The sequence below is a fragment of the Apis cerana genome, linkage group LG7 (genome assembly GCF_029169275.1).
Source record: "Apis cerana isolate GH-2021 linkage group LG7, AcerK_1.0, whole genome shotgun sequence".
Lineage (NCBI taxonomy): Eukaryota > Metazoa > Arthropoda > Insecta > Hymenoptera > Apidae > Apis > Apis cerana.
Genome location: NC_083858.1, coordinates 3100905 through 3123161, shown reverse-complemented (window position 1 = coordinate 3123161; position 22257 = coordinate 3100905). Strand labels below are relative to the sequence as shown.

General features: G+C 29.9%; 2 protein-coding genes across 4 annotated transcripts in view; one reads left to right on the top strand and one right to left on the bottom strand.

The window, feature by feature from the left end:
* The window catches only part of LOC107998439 (gamma-aminobutyric acid type B receptor subunit 2), a 199742-nt gene that overhangs the window by 171631 nt on the left and 5854 nt on the right, over nt 1–22257 (bottom strand). The gene's annotated exons all lie outside the window — the stretch shown is intronic.
* The window catches only part of LOC107998440 (ecdysone oxidase-like), a 19320-nt gene continuing 13766 nt past the window's right edge, over nt 16704–22257 (top strand). Inside the window, exon 1 of one of the 2 annotated variants that reach the window (XM_062077661.1) lies at nt 16704–16853. The gene's annotated coding sequence lies outside the window, so the exon portion shown is untranslated. Of the gene's footprint in view, nt 16861–22257 lie in introns of both variants that reach the window. The other variant, XM_062077662.1, reaches the window with a different exon arrangement.

The window sequence follows — 22257 nt, the reverse complement described above, 5'->3', positions numbered from 1 at the left end:
ATGATTAATCATTGGAATATCGATTAACGGAAAATTTTATTATCGGAATTTTGATTAAAGAAACGATTCGATTGAATTATTCGTCTGATTGTAAGAAACGAGGAAAATTTCATCTTAGGATAATTATTTTTGATTATGCACTTTTCCTTTTTCTCCCTCTCTAACCTATCTAACCTATATTTATTATTTTACTATATTTATTATTTTAGAATTTATAGATTATATTTCATTAATGATTCCACGAATAATATGTGTTGTGTATATATATATATATGTGTATGATTTTGAAAAATAAATTAAAAACATAGAATAAAATTTTTTTTTCATTTTTAAATAAATCAAATTCAGAAAATTGTCAAAAATAAACGAAATTAATTATTTTTCGATTAGATAGATGAATTATCGATAATTCTATGAACGAGAAATATGAAATACTTTTTTTTTCATATAAAAATTATTTTTCAAAAAAGATTGAATTCAAAAATTTTTGCCGACTCTTAGATTATACATGTTCAATATTCAAAAACGAGAATTTGAACGATAAAATGTTATTCTATATTTTTTTGTTTGTTTTCATACGTAGAAATTTCTTCTATCGATAGTTTCGTTCGTATCCAATCGGGAAAAAGAAAAAACTCGAAAACGAACTCTCAAACGAAAAAATTTTATTCTATATTTTCGATTTATTTTCTTTTTTTTTTTTTTTTCTTTTGTTTTCGTAAAATCATTCCCTTTACCAGTCGCACCACAGTATATATATAATATCTTGTACATCAAAGTATCAAAATAAATAATTATACAAACAGTTTAATATTTATAGTAATATTACAACTTTCTTACTTTTCTTTCTTTTCTTTTTCCGTTTTGCGTAAAATCGAGAGATTAAATGGATTTAACATTTTAATATTTACACACAATATATTTCGCGACAAACAATCTTGTTTAATTAAAAACAAAATTATTAAATTATCTGATTGTATCGTGTTTTCATAATAATCGAGATTCCCTCATTCGAATATTAATTTTGCGCTCGATTCAATACCATCTTTAACATAACGGAGCCATTATTACCTAAATCGTGATTATTTCGCGTAGAAACAAAAGAAAATATAACACGAAAATACAATCTAAACGAATGATTTGCCATTTTCTTTTTTTTTTTTTTCTTCAACGACGCTTTATCATTAAATAAATTACGAAATTACTGTTGAATAACATTGTTAACGATTAATTACCGTTCTTTAATCCTCTATCTTCACGGTTCACCCGAATAGCTCGAGGATATTTCGACCGCGTTACATTCCAAAGTTTTTATCGAGTGCCATCGAGCCATCTCTCCGTAGAATAATTCGTTACGATTCCCTCATAGCCAACTTTTAGTTTCCGTCATCGTCGAGGAACTCGCTTAATCGCTATAGACAGCGCAAACTCGATAGTTGTATGTTTATAATGCAGAAATTCAGCGGTGCATCCAGTAGGAATTCATCGATCAATGTATCGACCGCCATGAGCATGTTTTGCAATATGTATTTGCGGTGGGCAAAGGACTCGTTACTCCCTTGCCTTTGTGAAAATAATTTCTGAGAAACGCTTTGAAAGTTATTTGAAATTTTCATTGTAAGATCGGATTATAACTTAGGCTCGTTCTCATTTCGATGATATTTTTGACAAATCGATTATCGATCGAGGAGCAAGAATTTTCTTGTATTATTAACACGACTTAGTGTTGAGAAGAAAATTAAATATGTATATATATATATATGCTTGTAACTTGACAAAATATCAGAAAAATAGTTATTTTACGTTGATGATGAAACGATTTATTAATTCATTGCGAATCGAATATGATGGTCAAAAAAATATGTTGGTCAAAAATGAATTGTATTCGACTTTTCAAAGAGAATTGTAAATTGTAAATAGAATTAACATTATTAAAAAAGAATAATTATTCGATTTAATAATATTTTATTAATTGTCAGAATACATCTTTTTTTCTATACGCTATTCTTTGATATTTTTAAGTTAAGACTTTTTTCAATTAATAAAGAAAAAAATGTTATAAAAGAAAGAAGACAACATTACGAAACTTATAGCCTCCTTTATATTTAATCCCCAATTCATATTTTAACTCTTGGACAGTGGATCGTGAACAACGAGAACTAGGTCATTTGTGAGTGAAACGCCTTGTAGAATAGGTAGCTACCTATGACTGATTATTTTATTACATTGCATATAGAAGGTGAACAGGAACTGATACAACGGATGGAATAGCAGATGAGTATTTAAAAATAAATCCAAAGTAAAGAATATATTTTTTTGGGAAAAATAGAATTTCAAAATTCTCGAATACAAACAAATATTTTTATTGCAAAAAAAAGTAGTTTTCAAGAAAATCAAATTGGAAAATTTATCATCGGTCAAAGTATTTTGATTACATTTGTTCAATTTCACTTTATCGAAAACAAATATAAAAATTATTTAATTTTTTATTCCATGTATTTATTATTTTATTTTATTTTCATTATAAAATAATTCACTCGTGTTTAAAATAATTCGGAGATTAGTTGAATTTTCCCGCATTTAACGAATTTTTCTCGAAAACGAAAGCTGAAAGAAACAAATTTTTTATTTTTTTTATTTTTATGCAATTATATCAATGATCTTCTCGTGCATTTTTTATTTGACTGTTAAATAAAAATACTTGTTACCTGTTATTTTATATTTTAATATCTTCTATTTTAACGCTTAATTAAAATAAATAAATGATCAAAGGAGAGCCAGAAAGATGAATATTCAAAAAGAATTTTTTTATATTTATACAATTAATATAATTATGTCCCACCGTTATTTAAACAAAGCTAAAATGTAGTTTGCAAAATGTAGTTTATGTGTATATTTCTCTTTTGTAATCATAAGTAGCTTTGCTCTTTATAACAACATAAAAAAAGGAAAAACGAATTATTTAAACACAATTTCCAACTAAATATAGTTTAATTCGCATGAGAAATTTGAGATGATCCTTTCCAAATTGTAAATGTTAAATTTCAAGCAAAATTTAATTGAAAAAAATTTAAAAATGATTATTCATCAAAAAAAAGCTAAATAATATTTATTTTTAAAAAAAGAATCAAAAAAACTCATGTTTTTCTGTACTTTTTATTTTCCTTTTAAAATTATATTCAGTATACATTTCTTTTCTTTAAATGTTTGTTTATGAAAACAACATAATAGAAAATAATAATAATTTTTTTTAATATTACACAAAGCATATTATAATGTACTACTTAAATGAAACTCTGTATAATAAATAAGCCACTATTTCTTATAATATTCTAATTAATTAGCATTATTTATATTTCTTTGGTAATTTTTTTTTCTTTTTTAACAACTGTTGCATGTATCTATGCAGAGCACGATATTTATATCCAATTTTGTATAAATTCAACAGTATTGGATTTTTTATTACAAGCTAAAAAATGAATATGTATACATATATATATAATATGATATTGAATTGTATTATAAATAAAGACTAGAGGGTAAAGTATACTATATTAATATCCCATCATAAATTTAACAAGAAAAAATTGACTGAAAATTGAAATAAAAACGATTTATAAAGATTAAGCTTCGCAATTTTTTAAATATATAAGCTAATTTATCGTGCAAGAGGTAGTGACTTAGAAAATTAAATTTTCTTGCTAGAAGAATAGCTGCTCCATAAATAACAGTGACCTAGTAATTGCCACTTCGTTTATTCTAGTCAATAAAAACGTAACATGAAAAAATAGTGCAAAGATTAAAAAATTACAGTTTTCAAAAGAAAAGTAATTAAATTAAGTACAATTACACCCAAATACACACGTTGAATATCTTTCCATTTGCATTTACAAAACGAGGAGATTTTTCGTAATTTTTTTAATTAATTACTCGTTGACAATTGAAAAATGTTGTTAGCTTACATATCGTTACATCGATATCCGAAACGATAATACCAGACCGAAACAAGTTTTGGCAAAAGCAAAAGCACTTTATTTTATACTTTTATACTTTTATCAAAATAGTATCTACTGAAATAGCAGTATCTCTTAAAATACACACGTTTCAGAGATTTTTTTTTCTTTCTTCGAAGTGTCGAGTCAATTCAAGATCAATCGATTAATAACGGACAGTTGAAAGTTAAAGTATTTGAAAGCGGTGGCAACTGCCATACCGGCAGTCGTTCGCGTGCTAAATTCGTACGTCCTGCTACGTAAATGTTGACAGAGCGGTGGTAATGTATTGTGCAGACACACGCGAAGAATGGATGATCGATAATCAAGTGCACGAATATGTGCTAGACGAATATACATAATGCATACGTCTGCGACGATATTTACAGAGAAGGTCACGTTTATCAGAAAACAAAGTGTTTACCGCCTCAAGTGGAAAAATAGAAAGCAATAATTTATTTGCAAGATTGTGGTAAAAAAAAATGATTCGTAGTTAAATTTAATTATGATGCATTCTTATAAATTTTATTCTAAAAATGACGTGGCTACGCTGCGCTTTTTATTTTTATAATGTTATTTTTAACGCGTGTATATTATATATATTCTTTCTCTCATAATTATTCATTTACGACCATTGAGTGGTTCGAGCAATTGTTATTTACCAACGATATTTAATCTTTTTATACGAGATACGCTTTCTCTGAGAAAGATTGAAGGAAAAAATTTATGGAACAAGAATAAATATAACGAATTGATTATCAATTAAATAATATATTATTTAAATTCAGTTAATTAAAAATTTGATGGCTTGATAGATTGTAAATATCGCATAATTTCAATTCATTTTAACACAATTCTTATAATAAAACATTAAACGATTTATGCTCGTATAAATTTTTTCAGACAATAATTAAACTTAGTTGTTAAAAATTGAAATATCCTGCGTATATATATATCTCTTATTCTCGTATCTTTATGACTTCTAATGCCACGCTATATCGCTCATAGCAAACAACGAGGAACGATATTTTCTCGGGAAAGGATACATTAACCTATTTCAGATTAATTTTCAAAATAGGATGTGTAATATTATTTCTAATGAAATTCGACGTAATAACGATCTTTATTTCGAGTTGTTTCGATCATTGTCAGTCTCGAAAAATTTAAAGGATTTTTTTAAAGCTCGAAACGCACAGCCGAGAAATATCCATCTAACCTTAAAATTTTGATTTTAATGCAAGTTTGCATATGAGGAGCATAATGAGTGTGATATATGCATGAAGAAATTTCTTTTCAACGGAAAATCTTTTTCATGGAATTACCTTCAAAGTTTCGTCTTTTTCTTTTTTTCATGCTTTGAATATAATTTCGCCTAGCGTTGCATATTTTTTCTTTTGTTTACAACAGGCTGATAGAGCATTAACAATTAATTAAAATGTTTAATTTTATACAGTATATTAATATATTTGTTATTTGTTCTTTTTTTAAAATTTTATTTCTTTTAAAGATGAACAACCAATTTATAAATTTTATATATTTTCTCACGTTTTAATATCACATCTGAATAATTCAATTCTTCGATATTTATGCAAGATTCGTGCCATCATTTTAAAACACTATATCCAATCCTTTTAAAGGAGGATTCGTATATAATTCATCACATCCTGCAGAATCAGATCTTACTTTCAATATCGTGGACTATAAAGAAATCTGATATTTGATATTTCGTACCATTTTAACGGACAACTCAGAAATTATAAACAGCATTAATTATAAAATAAATCATCTTGGAAAGATGACGATACAACGAAACGTATAACTTATTTTAAATCATTTTGCAACAATTTAAAATTTATTTTGTACCGCTGCAAAATTATATTTAAAAAAAATATAAACAATCTAAACATTCTCTCAACAATTGTAATACATAAATAATCTAATGCATTATTTCTGTCCATCCATTTTATCTCCAACGAGCACTTTTGAGAACCACTGCCGTTGTTATATTTGAGCATCGTAATTGCTTATCGTTTACAAACAATTCTACGTTAATGCGGACGGTGTCATATAATAAGGTGTATTTTCTAATCAAAGAAATCCTTTTGTATCCTTCTCATTTCATTTCTGCTTCCCTTGCCACTTTCCCTCCCTCCTCATTAGATTGCATAAAATTGCAATAAATTGCCGTGAAAAAGTAAAACGATATCCGGCAATCTCGAATTATTATTCTTGCTTCTCTCCGCTGTTCGCCAATCGCAACCGTTGCAATTTCAACTTCAACTTTTCTTCGATTTGTATTTCCCCCTCCCCTCCCGCTTCCTGTTCAATAATTCGAATAATATAATTAGAATTTCGAAACGACTCACGTGAAAACGTGACTGCCGTCCAACGGCTCTCCCTCAAGAAACGAAAAATCCCAACGAAACGAAACGAAAAGAAACGAAACGAACTCGTCCGGCGAACATTGTCGAACACGGCGACGAAAAGTATTGAATTTTATAGCGCGGACCTCGAGGCTTATTCGAGGAGGCCACGTGGGAGAGATAAGCTCATCTTGTCACGAATAATGCGAGAGTAATAATATATAGGGGAAATAACTCGGTGCAAATAAAAAAAAAAAAAAAAGACAGCGGGATCGAGTGATCCTAATTTAATAGATTGAAATGGATGAAGTCGTGTCGAATTAATTTAATGCTTTTCTCTGAAAAAATATTAGTAGAGTAATGTTAAGAATTTTGAAATGAATGAAGTCTCGTCAAATTAATTTAATGCTTGTCTCTAAAAAAATATTAGTAGAGTTCAATGTTAAGAATTCTGAAAGAGGATAATTATTGGTGTATAAATTCCAATTTAATGATAAATTTTGCGAACTTTGTACGAGTGATAATTAAATATTAAAATATAATAAAAGTTTTTAAAATAAAATCAACGATTTGTTAAATTGAATTGACAATTATGATTATATATTATATTTTTTTCCCATTTTAATAATTGAATAATTTGTTTCGATTACAATTTTATTTTTATTTTTATTATTTTGATTATTTATTATTTATTTTCGAAATTTTATTTTTTTTTTTTTTGCATTTACGTCATACGAAATTGATTTAATATTCCTACAAATTTTATAATATATTTTATATTTATATCATAATATTTTACATATACAAATTTACAATATTTTTAATGAATTGAAAAATACAATCAAAAATGTAATATTTGAAAAAGTGTTTAAATAAAAATTATCTATTTATCTCTCTTACATTACTGTCTCATCAATTGTTAAATAAAAGATGTGAATATCTTTGGAGGATCAAAAAGCTGATGGTACAAAAATTTGAGACTTATTAAGTTATAAATAAAATTTTATATAAACTAACTTAATTAACTTTAATATTTATTTTGATCCATCTATTGGAATCGATCTTCCAAAGTTGTTTTAAAAATATATTAACATCCTAATTGATTAAATGAAAGTAAAATAATATTTTTTAAACTTCCTTTTCTTAAAATTGCAAACGAGTAAAAGCACATAAAAGTAATAGTTTTCGAAAATTTTATTTTATTCCATAAAAGTTTAGGAAATTCTAATGTATCATTTATCACAGATTTGATCCACGCAAAAATGATCAAAAAATTTATTGAGTGATAATAATGGAACTCCATTTGAATTTCATCTGTATAAACGAAATTTTATTGCTGTTTGATTATAATTATTTGACCCATCGTTATTACGAGTATTCCAAAATTGTCTCGACATTTATAACGTTTGATACGTTATGTATAAATTGATGTATTAGCATAAATATAATCTCGTATAAATTTCTATTAATTAAACGAAAAATCATGGCTAATGGAAAGAACTTTTATCATTAGGCTGTTGAATGTAAAATATCACAAACTTGTCAGAATTTTATAACTATGAACGATTAATAATATAAAAATAAACGATTGATCAATATTTGTTGATTAATTTAAAATTTAAAATTGAGTATAACTTATTTATTTTATTATCGAATTTAGATATTTTTTTTTAGACTTACAGATTCAAAAATGCTTAAGATATAATAACAAATTTAATGAAAAAAAGGTTATATATAAAAATAGGAAAAAATATAAAGATAAAATTGCAAAGAAGATATAAAGAAAAATTTAATTAAATATTTGATCGTAATAATTTTAATCCTTTCAGTGGATGAGATATATTGTTGAAACTTTGATCAATCATTTTTAATAAAATTATAAATATTAAAGTGTTTTATTGCTAAGAGTACGAAAAGTGCAATGACTTATTTAAATATATAATTTTTTTGAACATAAAATATCATGAAATATTTATCGAGAACAACATAAAATTGAGATGAGATTTCAGATGTATTTATTTCAGCAGTTCAATTTCAGTATAAAACGTAGATTTATCGTTGTATGCTAAAATCAAGAAAAGAAAAAAAAAAAAAAGATTCGTTCATTTCACATCCGAGGAAGTTACATATTCATATCTCTGAAACGATGAATAATTCGTGTCTCCCAATAAGTTTATATAGTTTTTATTGAATAATTATATCTTTGTATTTCTATTAATAAAATACACAATAAATTAAAATATTACTATTACGTTGACCTGAACTAATACAAAAATGTATTAGTATTAGTATGACATTTAAAAAATTAAAGATATTATTCTTTATTTTTTTTTTTAAATTATAATCAAAGATCAAAATATTAAAAAAGTAAATGTAAATGAAAATGAATTTCCACAAATAAACAAGTTTTACAAATTATTTATTAAACCATATCTTATTTTCTATAATTACAAAATTTTTAATAACTCGTAATTTGTTAATATCCTGAAAAAAAAATAGCTCGTGACGTAAAAACAAAACGATCATTCCACTAATTAGCTCAATTTATACACATTTGTCAGCTAATATTAAATTATCGTGGAAAAAAATATCTCTGCACTGCGATACAAACATTCAGAATTCCTTTCGGTAAACAAACGACGATCATTCTATTAATCAGCTCAATGAAAATTTCATCGGGATTTTTGGTAATGATGTCACGTAAACACCGCCAGAGAGTTAATCTGAATTTTCTTTTTCGACTTTTTTTCTCGAATTAATTAACCTCACGAACTTGATTAAATAAAGCTTTCGTCTCGTCCTAATTTAATTCGTGGGGATGACACGTAGATTAATGTAATCGTGTTTATACACGAAAAAATGCTGCCGCGTAAAAACGATGTTCAAAACGAATTGTTTCGATATTCTTTTTCCATCGGGAAGAATAAACTAATTCTTCGATCCTTTAAGATTTCTTCGACCGCTTCGACTTCGATCACTTTTACGAAAGGAAATTAATTACATCTTGCGAAGTTTCGAGATGCAAATATTTGACGTTGCGCTTATCAAAGTTGAAAAACAAACTATCGGGGAAGAAAGGATAATCAATGATTATTCGCGATTCACTTTTGCCAAATAAATTGCATTTAATATAATTCAAATTTGTTCCTAGAATTAAGATGAAAGAAGTCGTTGATTGGAGAAGAAAAAGTGAATTAATTATTTTTGGAATTTTAATTATTGAAATTGTGCTGTTTCGAAATATTGATCGATAAAAAATTAAATAATTCTTTCTCGATATTGGATATCTCGTGTATTATTTTCAAGTAGATTGCAAGTTTGATCATTATCAATTTCAATAGGTCTGCTAAAAACATGACAAAAATAAAATAAAATCAGGGAATTTGTTAAGCCACTTTTACACCATTCTTTCGTTCATAGCACCAGCATCATCGTCATGTTGGAAATCTTTTTCGCTGCTTGTACACATTTTTATCTTTGTATTAAATAAAGAAGTAAATAATATCGCTTCAAAAGCCCAGGATTTTGGAATAAAGTTATATATCATTTAATCAATGGATAACGAAATAATTTATACGCGAATAACGATTATTGTTGAACAATAAAGAATTTTTTTCCTCTCTTTTGTTACAAATATTATTTAACCAAGATAGAATTACACGACACTTTTTTTAATACAAAATTTGTTAGACGACAAGATTTTTGAAAATGCAGACCACAAAAATTAATTGAATAAATAACGAAAACATTTTACATATATTACTCTTCAAAAGTAAGAGACGAATCTCTTATGGAAAAATATTATTCGTTTGCCAATTCTTAAAAGTTAAAATCGAAAACGATTGAATTTCGAAGCGGTGCAAGTTGAAGGATTTTTCTTTTCTCCCAATTCGACGATTCTGTTCCATGATTCTCATTTGGCACGCGTTCCACACATTCCAGTATCGTCTTAGACGCAACTTAGATAACGCGAAGAAAGCTGTTCATGGATCATACTCTCATTTATTCCGCTGATCCTTCTCGCTCGCAAGTGAAGCTGTTCTCTACAACGTGGATAAATAACGCAAACAAAAGATCGCTCGTTTGTCAACAGGAGTAATAGTAAGTTGATTCGTGTCGATGCCAAGTATACCAAGAACAAATATAGACACGTACACGTGTGTATATATATATATAAAACAAATCCCAATGCAATCGAACAATTGAACAGAGACGAATTTAATTGAATTCAAAACATTGAAATTCGTACGAAGTTCGTTTCCATTTGTAAAATCATTGGAGGGAAGAAAAAAATCGTTGCTTCTTTCAAATTTCGGGAACTTTGAAACATAGAAAAATTTTGAAACATTTCGAAAATGTAGTTTTGTAGGTTAAGGTTAATGATGAAAACGAGTTTTTTTTTTTTTTTTTTTTGGAGAGAAAAATTATGTTTAGGAAACTGTGCAAGATTTGAAGAAAAGAATTTAAGGGAAAAAAGAAATAAATAAATTTTGTAGTTTTTAATATCCGAGAGTGTAATTTGAAAAGATCTCCATTTTATTTAATTTTTTGTCAAGATCGTCTCATTCTGTTTGACAAAGATTTCACTTATTATTATTCATTAAAAAGTTATTAGACAAAAAAAAAAAAAAAGATTGTTCTTTCGAAACAGTTTAGGTTAGATCAGATTAGTTTTAATCAGATTTATTGTGAGAGGCGGTGGTGACGAGGCGACGTAGCCAGATTAAAAAGAATAATGCAAAGCATTAAATCGGCTAACCGGTTAAACGAGTTTTTTTTATTTAATTTTGATTTAAAATAAAAGGAGATTTAATATTAACACGAATTAATCAACGTCAGACAAAAATTTATTCAATTTCTGGATAAATTTATATTGCGTTTTGATTAGATTTAATTCAATAACTTTTTATCGACGATAAATAAAAATCTTCGTCATAATTCTGTTCCGATGATGTTATATTAAAAAAAAATCAAAATCAAGAAACGATATTTTTCATCAAATATTTATCCCATGTTTCGTTTATTTAGATACGATTCTCGCCATCTTTGATTTTTGATCGACTCGATCGGTAAAATATATTATTATTAACACAAATTTATCAACGATAAATAAAAATCTTCGTCATTATTCTATTCAATTTGATAACGTGATATACTTTTTAAAAAAAAATCATCAAAGGACGATACTTTTTACTATTTACAGCCCACAACGTTTCGTTCGTTTAGATACGATTCTCGCCATCTTTGATTTTTGATCGACTCGATCGGTAAAACGCATGAACGTTTTCTATTCAACGCTATAAATATTTTGCTTCTTCTCGCGCGAGAAAACGATATATACGCAAAAAAAAATAAAAAAAAAAAAAGGAAAAGTGCGACATACACTGCTATCATATAAAATATTAGTATCATTAAATCGAATGAATACGAAATCGGATTTCCCCGACATGATTAACGATACCCTGGTTTCGGTATCCTCATCGAGGTTCGTTGATTTCTATCGATTTGTGAATCGACAATACGATTGGTTTTTCATACTCAAAGGGGGATGCTGCACGCAGATCACGTTCGAGCAATCGAAAGAACTTGGTGACAGATGCAGTTAGTGCTTGTCACCGTGTAATCTCTACCGTGAAAATAAACTGTACTCGATGCATCTACTCGAGTAACTTTTCAAATCGGTTATCAATCGCTTTCCTTGATAACGAGATTGACTCGTCTTATATATTTTTCGATTCCTTTGTATTCTGATTAATCCACATGGAAGATTCGATTAGAACTTGTCAAGAGTTTTTCATCATTGATTATCCTTTAATACTTATAGGACAAAATAATGGAATATTTTTGATATATTTTTATTATTATTATTTACATTATATCTTTTATATTTGAATAATTTCGTGTAATTAAGAGAAGAATTTTATGTATTCTATATACATATTCAATCGCTCTTTCTCAAATTAGACATATTGAATTTTAAGTTTTAGATAAGAAAAATATCAGAGAAAAAAATTTGAGCTCGTTTAATATAGAATATTTCATCGAATATGATTCTCGCAATAAGATCACGTCTAATAATAACTTTAAAACTTTATTTTATTATTATTTTTTTTATTTATTTGTTCGTTAGAGATATGTTAACTTTTTGCCTCGCAATAAAGTCTCCAACACGTCGTAGGTTTTTAAACACACGAATGATTTTGAATATTTTCAACTCTTTATAATTTTACTTTAATTGGTTACATAAAATTTTTCAACGAAATTAAATTATATTTCTTGAATCTTAATATCTTTCTCGATTAAATTATGCAAAGGATTAGGACTATTTAATAAAGACCATCGATTATCCTGTCTTAATATGCCAGAGATTTATGTCTCCTTGACTGATACGAGAATGCCAAGATTAAACGTATTCGACTGTGCAAACAAAAAGCTCTGTTCTATTCTTACAAGTAGAAGAGGTCAATCATATTCTAATTGAACAAGACAAGTCACGTAAATGAGATAAGACAGTCATTTTTAGACAAATATAACGATAAGTAGATTGAAAAGAGTAGATTAGAACAGCAATGGGGAGGCAAGTAGAACGAGTCAATGAAATGGAATAAGATAGTTATGGTCGGATTAAAAGCCATTCCAATTTTCTTAAGCAAAGTTTTCAAAGTTTTTCCAATGATTCCAATGATTTCTTTTTATCAATCTAATCCTAAACTCGCTACAAATTATGAAATTATTTGACAAAATATCAAATAAATTTTTGCTTCGCATCGATGAATTCGAAAAAAATTCAATAAAATTTTTAAAATTTAATTTCGAGTCGAAGTAAAATTCTCACAACACAATATAACAATAACAAATTATCTCGTGGAAAATTCAGACTTAACCATCGTCCATCTAATTTCCACTTTGATCGATCGGACTTTTAATTATCGATAATATCGGGATCGACAGAATCGAGCGAGGCTTCGCTTCAAGTTATGAAACTCGTGCCGGCCGAAGGGCTTTGCAATCTCAAAGACGGAAGCGGAGATTCGATTATCCAGGTTTTGCCCGGTCCGAAGAAACGAATAATCGGGTTCTTCTAGGTTAAAAGTATAGTTTTATATATAGACCCTTCCCCCTCCGCTAACAGATTAAAGTCTCAGTACGATATCGTCAAATAAGAGTTCGAACAAGAGAGATTTAAGCTTTATATATATATATATATATATATATATATATACACATACTAGATCCCACTGCTCGTGGACAACTGGAAAAATGGCGGTGAGCCGAGATGAATTGTGCGTTTTCAACGGTCTCTTGTTACTTGTCTCGAAAAACGTATGAGTTTGTTTCAATAGAAATCGCTTGGAAAAGGAACAGCATTAAATTGCCCGAAATTCTCGGGAGCACGATTAAAAAATATCGATCGGAGTGAAACAGTCTTCCCTCTCTCTCTCTCTCTCTCTATCTCTTTCAATTAATTTGAAAGATGGAGCGAGTATAAGTGTGTACAAATAGAGATAAGAACTTTCTCTTTTTTTAACGAAAAAGAACAAAACCTCGAAGTGAAAATTACTCGAGAGAGTGTCCCGAATGAAATCTTAGAGCGGGGAACACGATGACAGGCGGAATTGCGTGATGTAATGCGACTCGAAGGGACGAAATTTCGTAGCAGATGTGCGATATGAATTTCTGGCCGAACTGGAAAATTCATTAAACGGTTGATTGGAGAAGGAAGAAATCCAGGAAATACGTCAAACGCAGATGAAACTGGGGGAGGGGATTTCGAATGTACGCGGCTGTGGTAGCTCGTATTTTCCAGTCTCGGTTTAACATCGATGGACGCTCGAACTCGATTGTTACATTTACGTAGATGTTCCTACATATGTTTGATATGTGTAATCGAGATCGTAGAGAAACTCTCTCTCTCTCTCTTCTTGCTTTTCGATGAAATCGAATCGTTTGAAATAAACAATATTTCAATATTATTCGAATATATATTTTCTTCTTCTTCGTTCACTCTTTTGTTGCGAATTGAAATTCTTTCGAGTAAAATTCAATTGTCCCGGGCCAGGAAAAATTTTCGAGAAGAACTGTGAAGAAGTGTTTAGTTAAAAGTGTAAAGTTAGTTACGTGTTTTCAGACTTTCCTCGAAATAGATAACAGGCCAACTCTCGTACACACGAGAACATTTGAGGTACACGTATACACAGGGAGAAAAGGTTAATTGAATTTGATTACGTTTGAAACAAGATTATACGCTTTTGTATAGTGAAACAAAAGTTAGCGGAATTGGGTCAATTATAAATAATATGTAAAGTAACGGGTTCTATTTTTCTAAAAGGAGAATCGGGGAAATGAATAAATTTTTCGAACAATTGGGGAAAAAAATAAAATGAAATATTGTAACGTCAAAATTTATAACGTAATATAATTTATAAATTTGTTATTTGTAAATATAATTTTAAAGCATAGAAAAATTTAGAAAAGGTCGCGCTTTCTAGTTTCAAAAATAAAATTGATTCGGAGAAAGAAGAATTTTTTTTTTTACTTGCAAATTGAAAGTATTATATTTTAATTCTCAAGAAAACTGTTACATTCTCGATTAAGAATCGAGAAATGTGAAATTGAAGTGTAAAATATTGTATTCAACAAATTGTTTATATGTTGTTAATTTATGAAATAAAGCAAAATTTTAAAATTATAAAAGTTCGATCAAAACCGATAATTCTGCCTTGTGCGAAACATTAAGAACATCATAGATCATAATGGATTGTATAGATGGATGTTTATGGGACAATTTTTTTTTATTACTTCGAGGGTGTAAAATCCCTCAAAATACCAGTATTATTCTCGTTTCTTAGATACAACTTAATACGAAAAGATAAAGAAAGAGCAAAAACCATAAAATAAGCTTTAACTCTCCATTACACAGAGATTTTAAAAAAATCTTTTCAGAAATAAACTATGTTCCTATTATGATCTGATATTTCCAATAAAAATAAAATTAGATTTTTCAAATAAAACGAATCTCCTTGTGATAAGATAACTGTGCAAAGATAACTTTTACGATAACTATTACCTTCCTTTTCCCTTGATAAGATTCAAAAAAACGGAAAATCTCATCAAAATAAAAATGATCGATACGCCTAAAAATTAACAAAGATTCTTCACGATAAAGAAAATCGAAATTTCCGAAATTGATTATAAAAATAAAACGTGAAAATATCCCCTTCCGTCGTGCATTGCGCTCCATTCGATAATTTTCATTATTCCGCACGCATCCTATTTTGTTAGCCAGAAACGCTTCCCGTACTCTCTTAAGTGTTTTCGCTACTTGTGCCGTTTTTCAAGTGGCTTCCCGCTTCCTTCGCGTCTCTAAAGCTCCTCCATTCGCGACCCCCTCGGCGCATCAGCGGCAGTTACATTTGCTTTTTCGAAAACCCACTTTCCGCCAAAGTGCTCGATCCACAATACACCTCATAGCATACAAACGGGGACATTGTTACGTCCCTTGTTTTCGGGGTACAGTTGAGTACAGTTGATTCTCGCGCAAGAGTTTCCCGAGATAGTTCAAGTTCCGGTTATGTTCTTGCGATGGACGGGAGAAGACGGCTCTCAAACCGAGGAACCGGGCTAATAATTTTGACGAGTACGATCCGGGAGAGAGAGAGAGAGAGAGAGAAAGAATGTAATCAGAGAACTACAACGGATAAAAACGAGACATGCACCTGGGCCACGTTATAACCTTGGAAATTTCGTCTGGAATTAGACAGATGAGAGTTTCTGGATAGGTTCATGTTCCTTGAATCGTGGTCGTGCTCCGTGTATTTCGAGAAGAGGAGAAGGAAAAGATCTTCGTGTCTTCCTTTTCCTTCGCAACGATAAAAGGAATAAACTCGTTGCAAGTTTCACCCTAGTTTGTCGGCCTCGAGATTCGTTGCAATCTTTTCTACGCTTCTCCGTCTCTTTTCTTCTTCCTTTCTCTTTTTTCCTTTTCACGACCGTGTCGTTACCTTCTCCCGGCAATTTTCCCGCCTCCTTTCCCCCCCCCCATTTCTATCTCTTCGTGTTTCGTTTCCTATCATCCGACCGAAATCGAGCTATCGAGCAAAGAAAATGTTCTATTTCTTGCCGCATTCGTCATGGTTGGTTGAAATCGAACTTCGTGCGTTCACGAGAAAGAGGAAAACCGAGACCGGTGTGCTCGACTCGTTTGGGATCCGTCGATACCAGCCCAATGATCCGCGATTACTTTTCCTCGGTGAATTTTCGTCCAATTGAAAACCGGCTCTGATTCTACTTACTCTTCGATCTCGCGTTTCGAGCTCGCGCATGCGCAGATCGGGCTCCCGCCGAGTGAAATCAACCCAATCGCCGAGATCAAGTATTCCAAAAGTTCGCTCCAACACCTTATATCCGATTACGAGTACGCTTTGTAATTACGAAATACTTTGCAAAAGCGACGTTAATTCATCGAAGTGAAATTTCGACAAACACGTATATATAAACGGTAAACGGTAAGTGGGTAATACATTAATGTGATACGTTTCATTTCCGGAAAATTCAACGTGATATACGAGTTCTAAAAAGATGAAATACGAGGGAAATATATTTTGCGACAAACGTAAACGAAAGTTATGGAGGAAAGGAGAGCAAGAAAGGTTTGTGTAAACCGTTTTTTTATCCATTTTTTTGCTGAGCCACGTGCGTTCGTAATATTTACTTAATCCAACCTAACCTAAAAACGATGTTACGATGTCATATATGCTAATATCGCGATATATTTTCGATCTGATATCTATCAACCGTATCTATCCGTTTAATCACCTTACTCGTAGCTACAAATTTTCCTCCAAATAGGCGGACCAACGCTTAATTAACGCACGCTCGTATAAACTCAATTAATATAGTACAGGGAATGTTGGAACGAAGTGTGGGGAAACGAGGAGAGGTAGAAAGATGAGGTCACGAGGCAAGATGGGTTGGCGAGTATTTCTGTATAGAGGCGCTATCCCATTTCTGAAACCTATGAAATCTTAAATAAGATTTTAACCTTTGCGGAATCTTTATCGTGGCCATTTTTCTGTTCCTCATCATTATGATCTTATCTCTCTCTCTCTTCATTTTTTTTTTTTAATTAAAGGATATAGATTATAATTTCACATTTATCAATTTATCATTTTTTAAGTAAATATTATCAAATAAAATATTTATTCTTGTATCTATAAAAGTGAATCGAAAATAAACGGAAAGTATTATTTCGTTTAATTCAATTTATTTCGATGTTGCATTTGCAATAAGATAAAACGTATCTATAAACAGTTTGAATAATCGAATAGATATATTTTAACAAAATCTTAAGACTTGCTACTTCAAACAGATGAACAGTAAAGAAGAAAAGAAAATCTTCAAAGGAATGTAATTTCTACGGTCTTTTTTACTTTTTAGTCTATGAATTGAACAAGATGAAGCATCATCATTATACAATTATTTTTTATATTTTTACGTTTCAGTTAAGTTTATTTTTGATAATTATATATTTCATTCACTTCTATATTATATATATATATATATATTTCTATACCTATAATATATAATCTTCATATAAGATCAGAAATCAAAAAAATATTCTAAATTTTTCATGTATGTTATTTATTTCGTAAAAATCTCGTTAATATTTTTTTTTAAAACATTTTGCAAGCAGAACAAATTGATTTTCATTTATACTGTTTGGATATTCATTTTGATGCTTCAATTTTTCTGTTATTTTCATCATATTTAAAACAAATACACATTATATATTTTTTTTAATAACTATAGAGACATACTTGTAAATCTGCAATATTTCTTTCACTTCTAATCTTCAAGCTTCCTATATAACACATGAATGAGTTCGTCTTGATATTTTCGTGTAACATAAAAATTCATGTAAAAAATTGAAGTTCACGTTCATTTTTCGAAAAAATATTATAAATAAATACAAAAAAATCAATACACGCTGTTGATCGTTGAAGATTTTAAAACTTTTTCTCTTTCATTTTTGTTTAAAATTTACCATTTACGAGAGAAATGGTAAAAATTACATATTACACACACGTATATGTATATATATATATAATTCATAAAAAAGTATTATTGCAAAAAGAATTATATAAACAATTTATACATATATGTTACATAAAACATATACATGCAAATTAAATTAATTAAACGTAAAATGATACAAAGCACGAACCTCGACGCATTTGATAAGTTTAACGAGGTAACCCCATTTCGATCTCGTATTGAATTTTCGTTCGACACGGGTTGCACAATTATTCGTAACGAGTTTCGGATCTATATTGAATTATCGTAACTGGCATCGTGGGCTTTATTCGGAGGAACCGTTTGTTCCTCACAATGAATCAGTGATTCGTTGATTTAGCAGCGAGCTTTAATTTTACAACAAGAGAGAAAATACACCACTTCTCTCTACATACGTATATCGACATAATAAAAGTTTGCCAGGTCAAATACCTAACCCTTCCCTGGCTAACAACATTTCACGTACGCGTACCCATATATTTGTGACCGAATACCAGCCATTTTCCATCCGTTGCCATTTGATAATCGACCGGTAAAAAAATTCGCTAAATTCCAAAAATTTCCCGATTCCGACTTCAAATCGCTTCAACTCGAGATTCCATTGTATCTCCAGTGATACGTGTTACGCGTTGAATTTTAAAAATATCCAATGTATGTATGTCATATTCTCGCTCACATTCTTACGTATATTATATATACAATGTGTTCATTTTATCTAGAAATAGAACGTGAATATATCTCCAACACTATGAAGGGGAAGATTATCATTATATTTTTATATTATTATTCCATGTTCTTATAGTCTTACAACTCTTACTATTTGCTTATACTTTCTGCACGAATCACCGATACAAAATGATAAATTTATTATTGTCGTTTATCAGCATTATTCAATGTACATAGAAAAGAGAGAGGTTGTTTGGTAGAGAAAAGGAAAAAGGAACGATTTACCGTATCAAATTTGATATTTACTTTAGTAAGAATTATTATTTTTCTTATAATTCATCATTGTAAAGATATTCACGTACGCTGCAGATAAAACAGACGCACTGTAATACCGGTGGGACAGGATGCATCCGATATTGAAAAATTGCGTTGTTCTCGGGATTATTTTTATCGGTTTTCTCATAAATCGATTACAATCGAGCACGCATATAGGATACACGAGATATATGAGTATCATCGCGTATCATTTTTGATGCGCGTATACCTATCTCTATACCAAGTTTATATGTGACTTTAAGCCAGACAATGATACTCCACGCGCTTTGTTATTTTCCTGTTAGACACACCGTAAATACTTCTTCTCTATCCGGATATGATCACGCGGGCATGTAACTTCGATAATAATCGTGTATCGATGCCAGAATTCTTCTTTGTTTCGATAATCCGTGTGAAAAAAAAAAAAAAGAAACGAATATTTCTCTTAAAAGTAATGTAAAAATAAGATAAAATATCACACGTGGTCATGGATTGGATAAATTGTTGATAGAATTCTCTACCGAGTATCGTTGAAATCGATTTTTGGAGGGAATAATAATTTGAATAATACATTAGAAACGGTAAATGTTTGAGTGATAAATTGAAAACTGGCTGAAAAGTGATACTTATTTCGATCGCACTCGGTTACTTTATATATATATATATACACACGCGTGGTTTAAAAGAGGACGGTGAATTTGTTTGGAAAAACAAAAAGCATCGATGAATTGAAAGCTTTAATTAACGACGCATTAACTATAATAAAATCGCTTTGAAAATTTCATGGTATGGCGGAAAATATTGAAGAACTTCGTTTTTGACACTACGTTGAAAATACGTCCGTTTGGTGAAATAATGAAGATGGAATGAAGAATATAGATTATTTTGAAAAAGGGGGAGATTAACGCATTCGCGCAATATCAACAAATCGTAAATAAATAACTGAAACCGAAATGGGCCATCAACGAGACGTTATTCGATATGTAACATTACTCGCGCGTTAATCTTTCATTCATCAATTCGGAAAATTCCATTTAATGTCAATGATGAATGTCGAATTCGATTTCGCGACGTGATAATTATCGCGAGATAGATAGATATTCGAAATAGACGGGTATATTCGTTCAAGTATAATGTCATTTCCGTCGAAAGAACTCCTTATCAACTCGATCTGTTATTTATCATCTGATAAATAATTACTCGAATTTGGGATTCTATTCAGAAAATCTTCAAAAATTAATAAGAATAACTTCGCGATTACTCAATTTACCATTGCACCGATCTTGGAAATATCGTAAAAATAATTTAACCAGACAAAAAAAAAATATTTAACAAAAAGATATTCGTTCTTCATTATTCGAAACGTTCTAAGAATTGATAAAAAATAATTTCGCGATACCTGCAATTATTAGCCAGAGCATCTTGGCGAGATTCGAAATATATAATAGAAATGGTTTCAAGTTCCATTCGCAACATTTAAAGACACGAAACGACGGTTGGGACGACCTCGTGTCCTGTGTCCAGCAACGCCAATATCAACACGCAGAGGAGGGGAGGGGGGAAAGGGAGGGGGGACGCTCGAGAGCACCAACACCAACTTCCCCATTAACGCCCTTTGTCAGGAGCACCTATATATTACTCCTCCTCCTCTTCCTCCTCCATTACTCCCATCGCGGGTAAAACGGCCGATGAAATTTATAGGAATTTCAATTGGGTCGATGGGTTATAGATCGGGCGGCTAACTTTTCGTTTGGTTCGAGAAGAAAAAAAAAAAAAATATTCGATGGATCGGCTGAATGGACGAGAGTTGAGTTTGTCGGGAGGGAAATATCTATGTGGCGAAATCACGTGATCCAGAGAAATTTTATTTCCGGGAAGGATATCGCCGATTCACGAAACATCGTTCGATCGACCGTTCCAATTTTAATTCTCTCTTAATTTCTTCTTTTTTTTTTTTGTAAAAGCGTTCCTTTGTCGTTTTCCAATTGCCCGCGATATACACGCGTTTTATACACGTGTGTATTGGCCGTCGTTATGGTCTGACCATTATAACTCCTCCGCTTCCAGCTTCGTTAATGCACGGTTGGGAATAATTTCTATTTGGAAAACGAGAAAATCGATAGATGGACACAGTTGTACTGCAGAGACGAGGATAGATAATTTATTCAGATCGAAGAATGAATGAAATTTACGTTACGCGATTTTTAAGCGGATCGAGATCGATTGTTCGATTCGATTAAAACGATATTTTTATTTAGAAATAAATTGTTATTTGGCTGGTGACGAGGATAAATAATATTTATTCTCTTAATTTAAACGAAAAAAATCGTTAAATTTTAGCCGATTTTTAAATTGATTTCGTGAGAGAAAATACAATACAATAGTTCATTTCTCATCTCTTGTATCGAATTTTTTTAAGAACGTAATTTAATTAATGAATTTCGTAGAGAATTTTTGTACAGAAGAATCCTTTAAAAATTGATATAACATTTTTTATTGTCTCCGTTTTATCTCATTTTTGTAAAAAATTAACTAAATTGATATTAGAATTATTTATAAGAAGGTTATATGATTGAATTTGCTTTTCTCTCTCGTTAATGTGTGCGTTAGAATGATCGATATGCCTAGAAAGAAATATTATCTCGATCGACAATAGTTTTACACGTTTAAACACGTTAAATGCACGCACTGAGTACATACACGAGATACAGATCCAACCTTTTTAAAATATATATATATATATATGGGTGATTTATCTTTTGCAAAAATGCAATAAAACAATCGATAATAATAGTCGTAAATCAATTTTTTAAAAGAATTGTTATAAAGATAAAATTTTTCTCTGAAAA